This window comes from Schistocerca piceifrons, chromosome 4, assembly GCF_021461385.2.
Source record: "Schistocerca piceifrons isolate TAMUIC-IGC-003096 chromosome 4, iqSchPice1.1, whole genome shotgun sequence".
Lineage (NCBI taxonomy): Eukaryota > Metazoa > Arthropoda > Insecta > Orthoptera > Acrididae > Schistocerca > Schistocerca piceifrons.
The window spans coordinates 843,447,675-843,454,579 of NC_060141.1; positions in this window are offsets into that span (position 1 = coordinate 843,447,675).

Genomic DNA, 6,905 nt, shown 5'->3' on the forward strand with positions numbered 1-6,905 from the left:
AAACCTAACTAACCTAAGGACATCACACACACCCGTGCTCGAGGCAGGATTCGAACTTGCGATCGTAGCGGTGGTCTGATCACTGAAAATATTACTGCAACTTTTCTGAAGTGTATAATCCTCGACTCATTTGCCAGATTTATGCATTCTGTAATCTCACTAAATAACTCAAGGAAAATAACAGAGACAGTTCTATCCTTCTCCAATCCGTGCATGTATCATGTCTTCAGTGAATTCGGCACCGACAGGACATTACGAATTTTACTTTTTTAAATGTCCAACCACACATGCATATTTCCTTGTCCAGCAGTTCATTCGGTTGGGCAGTCTCCAGTATACGTTTCCTTCTGTGTTTTGTTTGTACAGCACCAATCATTCACATAGATTTTAACTTATTTTTTTGCCAGTGCACTGTTAGTATCTGCGAAAACAAAAACTGCTGCACAAGCTCTGCAAACAACAAATGTGATCTTACAAAACATCAAACAATGGTTCTTCGACAATAAAATGAAAACGAATGAAGAAATAACACAACAAAATCTTACATGTAGCCTTACGAATGTTGCATACCCCGATAATATGGAGGCTATCAAACTGCTGGGATTCCTGGTTGACAGCAAATTAATAATGAATGAACAAACAGTGTATGTGTGCTCCCAGCTCTCCGATGTACTGTCTGCAGAAAGTAAGTTGACACTCGGCGCCGCGGCTTATGGGAATGACTGTAAATGGGAGATGCCTCCACTGTCACTCGCTTCAGCCACCGCGCCGAGTGTCAACTTAGTTTGTGTGTACAGTAATATACCTTCTGAGGAGAACAGAAGGTGTATTAGCTGACCCATACCTTATAACAGTGCATTATGCAATATTTAATAGCCGCATCAATCATGGCCTACTGTTATGGGGATATTCTGAAGGCTGCAAGAATGTGGCACTGCTACATAAAAAAAGCAGTCAGAATCTTTGTATCAAGCTAAAGACTGCAGCACTGCAGGCCTATGTTCACCCAATTAGGAATAATGAAATCTACATCCATTACGTGTTTTTATACCACATCAGAGTAAAAGAAAACCAAGGTGTTATCTGCATGAGGCAGGACATGTATAATCATGAAAGGAACATTGATACAATGGTTGCTTTAAAAATATTCAACTCATTGCCCCAGAAGTGCAGTTCCTGTCACCAGGACCATTCAAAAGGACAACTGCACAAGATATGAAAGAGTAATCTTCTCTCTCTCTCACACACACACACACACACACACACACACACACACACACACAACACCGAAGCGCGCCAAGGAAACTGGCATAGGCATGTGATTTCAAATACAGAGATATATAAACAGACAGAATATGGCAATGCCTATGTAAGACAAGAAGTGTCTGGAGCAGTTATCAGATCGGTACCTACTGCTACAATGGCAGCTTATCAAGAGTTAAGTGAGTTTGAACATGGTGTTATAGTCAGTGCAAGAGAGATGGAATACAGCAGATCTGAGGTAGCGATGAAGTGGTGATTTCCCCATATGACCATTTCTCGAGCATATGGTGAATATAAGAAATCCAGTAAAACATCAAATTTACGACATCGCTGTAGCTGGAAAAAATCTTACAAGAATGGGAGAAACGACGACTGAAGAGAAGCATTCAGTGTGACAGAAGTGTAACCCCTCTGCAAATTGCTGCAGATTTCAATGCTGGGCCATCAGTGTGCAAACCATTCAATGAAACAGCATCAATATGGGCTTTCGCAGTCGAAGGCCCACTTGTGTATCATTGACAACTGCACAACACAAACATTTACACCTCGCCAGGGCCCGTCAACAATGACTGATACCATGTTGCCTCTTTTCAAATTGTATCGAACGGATGGACATGTATGAGTATGGAGACAACCTCATGAATTCATGGACCCTGCATGTCAGCAGGCGACTGTTCGACCTGGTGGAGGCTCTGTAATGGTGTGGGACGTGTGCAGTTGGAATTAAATGGGACCCCTTATACTTCTAGATACGATTCTGACAGGTGACATATATGTAAACATCATGTCTACCTGCCTCCATTCATGTCCATTGTGCATTCCGACGGACTTGGAAAAATCCAGCAGGTCAATCCGACACCCCACACGTCCAGCACTTCCACTGGCCTCCAAACTCTCCAGACATGAACATGTTTGGGCATACCTGGGATGCCTTGCAACAAGCTGTTCAGAACAGATTCGACCCCCTTCTACTCTAGCAGACTTATGGGCAGCACTGCAGGATTCATGGTGTCATTCCTTCCATGACTACTTTAGACATTAGTTGAGTCCATGCCACGTCATGCTGCAAAACTTCTGCATACTCGCGGGGGCCCTACCCGATATTAGGCAGGTGTACCAGTTTCTTTGGCTCTTCAGTGTGTGTATCATACATATTTCCTTATATATATGAAAAATGATAAATAACTCTTGCATATTTAATCTTCACACAGTCTGTCCAATCATGACTGGTAAACGACGCAGATCCAGAAATTAAAAACATCAAGTTACTGGTATTTCTATAGATACGTTAACTTTGCACACCTTATGTTATGGAAGTAAGAGCTCTGGAAACCAAGGGGCTGTTAGTTCTGTTTTGCATATATATCTACTTGATTAGTTCTCATTAGTTGGAAAATAATATTGTGGAAATATGAAACCTACCAGCCCAAGAAACGACAGTGAGAAGATGGATGTCATGAAAAAATAAGCAAACACTGCAGAAAGTGCTAGATTCCCAATTTCTGGAATAGACAGGAAGATTTATGGGTCTCTACGTCAGCCGAACATAACGAATAGAATAGTTTGGTAAATTCCATAAATGGATATAAGTCTGCCACAGCAGCCTGTATTCGAGATGACTGTAACTGCAAAATCATCTGAAAGGAAAAAAAAATCAAGGTCAATTACAAATACACACTTTCTATGTAATCAAGTGCTTCAGATGAAGGATGTTTCATTTATTTATTTATTATACACCTTTAAAAATGCAACCAACATAATCTTTTGTGTACACAGACATAGCAATACAATTACATAAATAACAAGCACAGACTAAAAAATATTTTACGTAATTACTATTCGACATTAAATTGTCCATCATACTGCGTATGATGTATTCTGTAGAATCACATACATAAGTTTAATGTAATGAAACTATATTACTGTCTGAGATAATTTTTAAAGCCTATTTCGAACTCCTCTATTGTATAAAATGCTTTTTCTCTCAAAGCCACATCTGTGCGACGTCTTTAAACATATTGGTGACACATTGTGTACCTGTAGTGACAACATATTAAACTGTTTTACCCTCATGTATTTGTAACTGTTTCCTTAAGTCTAGCGACTGTGATGTCTGTCTTCTGTTTTAGGTGTGTATTATATTGACGGGCCACGTGGCTACACCACCGCGGGGTCGAGGCACCTTGCCACAGTTCCTGCAGCTCCCCCCCCCCCCCCCCATCAGAGGTTCGGATCCTCCCTCAGGCATGGATGGGTGTGTTATCCTTAGCGTGAGATAGTTTTAGATTAAGTAGTGTGTAAGCCAATGACCTCATGACCTCAGCAGTTTGTCCCAATAGGAACGTACCACAAATTTCCAAAATAACATCAATGGGTAGAGTGTTTTAGTTTGTAATAATGCTAGTTTTCTTTTGTATGTATTAGACAACTTAATATGAAGAGGAATGTAGCTGTTGGTATTTTTATTTTTTTTTTTAAATAGGGTTTCCAAGACTCATTATTTATAGCCCCACAGATGCATCTGAACTCCTTATTTTTGCCAAATGTGATCTTTTTTTGCTCCAGGGAAATTTCTCAATAACACAATGGCATGTCAATTGTGCTTGGAAAAAGGTATAGTATGCATTTAGCAATAGCTTATCATTAACACATGACCTTAGTTTACCTAACAAATATGTAACACATACTAAGTTAGTAGAGATATATTTGGTATAATTCTTCCATGTTAATTTCGTGTGAAGACAGAAGTCAAGAAGTTTAGCTGAAGCAGTTATTGTCATCCTCTTTAATTGATAAGGTAAAGAGAATATTTACAGTTTGTCAGTATTAATACAAACTTCAGTGAGATGGAACCACTTACTGGCTGCACTGAAATGATCCCTACTTTACTGCTTTAATGCTCCTCAATTTTTACCAGCTGGAACAAAAGTGGTACCATCATAACATAAATTTTCACATACTAATCACTGGTTATGACATAACATACCGTTAGTCACTAAAATTAGGAAGTATTATGTTATGTGGCTGGCATTTGGCTGAAATCAGAAATTAGTGGCTAGTGTTTGGTTGAAATCAGAAATCGGTCATGTGACATTCCTCACTCACTAATTTTGAGACACAGTATTGTATCCATCATATTTCGTTGTTTCCATGTTATAACTTGGATTTTTTGACAGTATGCAATTTGAAGGCAACGTCAAATAGAAGATTTATCACAAACACATCACTCTATATACGATTTGTTATAATTAAATATCTCTTAGACACATCAGTCCTTAAGAGATTTCAAGATGAAATGCATTCACTGTGGTTAGAGACGTATTGTTACAGAACTGAAAGAAGTAGGATAATATCCTAGAACACACTAATACCTTTTCTCTCCAGCTTTGCTTTTGTAACACATTCTGGGTCTTCTTATTTATGTAATAGAAGCATGTTCCACAATATTCGATGTTATTTACATGAAATGAGTTTCTTCTCTTTCATGGCTTCAAGCTTAAAAAATGAACGATGAAACTGCTGCTAGTGAAACAAGCAGTAAAGACATTTACATCATATGAAATTTATATTTTTTCTTATCACAAATACTTGACTTTTTTTAATATGTCATGATTCTTGGGGGTGTGGTTAGGTGGGAACCTACAAGTAAAGCTTAAGTTACTGCGAGTGAAACGAGCAGCAATCATATGTATAGTCTTGCTTGTTACCAATACTTTGTGGTTTCTTTGAAATAAGCCACGATTTTTGAGAGTGTGGTTATACACAAACCAAAGAGCACAGCTTAAATTGGTGCAAATGAAATGAGCAGCAACCATATTTATAGTTTTGCTTGTCATAAATGCTGCTTGGGATTAGCCGAGCGGTCTAAGGCGCTGCAGTCATGGACTGTGCGGCTGATCCCGGCAGAGGTTCGAGTCCTCCCTCGGGCATGGTTGTGTGTGTTTGTCCTTAGGATAATTTAAGTTAAGTAGTGTGTAAGCTTAGGGACTGATGACGTTAGCAGTTAAGTCCCATAAGATTTCACACATATTTGAACGTTTTGTCATAAATATTTAGTTATGATCGAATCTTTAGCAGCGCTTTCATAAATGTGGTAGTCAAGACAAAGAGCACATTACACTGTGGGAGAAAGACATCATGTCACAGTCTGATTTCATGCAAATGCCAGTCACACACTGTGGTACTTCCTGATTTCAGTCACTCATAGCATAAGAAACAGTCCCTAATACAACATAAAAATGCTATCAAGTTATTGTGTCTTTTCATATAAATCTTTTCACTTATATCTACTTTATCAGCTTTCACTTTGTAATTTAAGTTTTCTTATTTAGAAACTATCATCAGAATTACTAACACTTAGTGGAAATCAGAACCACCCACAGTAACATTATGTGTGTGGAGGATGGATTCTATGGACTAATCCCACTAACTCTGATACGAAAGTGTGTTTCACTTTGCTTTTTGGTACTTTTGTTAAATATAGTTTTTAAGCATATGAGATAGATTGATCAAACTGTGAGGTCAAAATGCCGTGATGGAAGTGATCTGATTAATCTAAAAGAAGATGTTTTAGTCATTATTAATTAACTAAAACAGAAATAAGGATGTAGCAGCAAATTTCGAGATAACTCAACCTTACAAAATCCGACGTCTAATACGTAATGTGCTAATCAGATACAGTCTTTTAATATACCAATTAAATTATGTACAATTTTGGTTTTGTAGTAATTATTGTTTTCGTAACTTTTAGCCCTTCTGTCCCCACACCAAACCAGTTTAGTCAATATATTACAAACACGATTTGCCTCCAAACAACAGAGACAGAGTGTAAGGATACCTGAACATCATTTTGGTTGTCTTTGAAATTGTTTAAACGATAATTTGATTGAAAAGTCATTGTGTAATTATAACCTGACGCCATAAGAACGACATTACACATCACCATTGTAAAATTAGCTGTTATAGGCAGTTATCTACTAACCAACTAATAAGGGACACATTTGTTTGGTTTGACAGCTTCAGATGACAGTGTGTATTTTCTTTTCTGAGCTATGATATGGTGCAAACATTGATGGCAGCCATATTTAAATGCAACAAACGTGGATGTTTGCAGAAATTTATTCAGGAGTGGTCAAGGTTTTAAAATTTTCGTATTTGATATGGCCCTCAGCAGACAATTATACCCTAAGAATAAATTGTAACATGGTATTATCAGTTTTATTGTATCTCAAAGCATTGGTAGTTGACTCTGTATATTTTGAAGAACACACTACTTTCATAACCCAAAAGGCAAGCATATTTCATAAATAAATGCAAAGTAAATCTTTTTGTACTAGTAATAATGAATATGGATACATTCTTTTCAATTAAACGATCGAAAATGACATCTGCATATGATTCAACAAATCGGGAAATTATGGCAGACAATATTCACTAAAGATATTTTCGTTCATATAGTTATAATGTTTAGATTGTCACTGAATACTGCAATAGAACGAAAAAGTCAGACAGGCTACATAAACCTTGTTGAATATCACAAAAATAACAATAAAAAGTGACTGATTAAAATAGTAAATTTGAAGTCATCTGGCTTACAAAATGTAAAGTCTGATCATGTGAATGGATTTATTAGATTATTTTCA